Raw genomic sequence first — 263 nt, forward strand, 5'->3', positions numbered from 1 at the left:
CTTGGAAATACCCAGCATCGCACACGAGCAGAACAAATCCAGATGACCTGCTTAGAGGCACCAAAATCTTCTCTGGAGATTTTCCGAAAGATTCGTGTCACACTCCGCAAGACGATTTCATAAATATGTGTCATGCAGATTAAACTATTATCTTATCTCCTCCCTAAGCCGCAGCATCAGTCATCTCTCACGCGCCTGTGTATCAGTTTTCATTAAGTAGGATCTTGGGGTAGGTCGCGTTCGATACCTTTTTTTTTTTTTTT

Source organism: Penaeus monodon, chromosome 21, assembly GCF_015228065.2.
Source record: "Penaeus monodon isolate SGIC_2016 chromosome 21, NSTDA_Pmon_1, whole genome shotgun sequence".
In the NCBI taxonomy this organism is placed as follows: Eukaryota; Metazoa; Arthropoda; class Malacostraca; order Decapoda; family Penaeidae; genus Penaeus; species Penaeus monodon.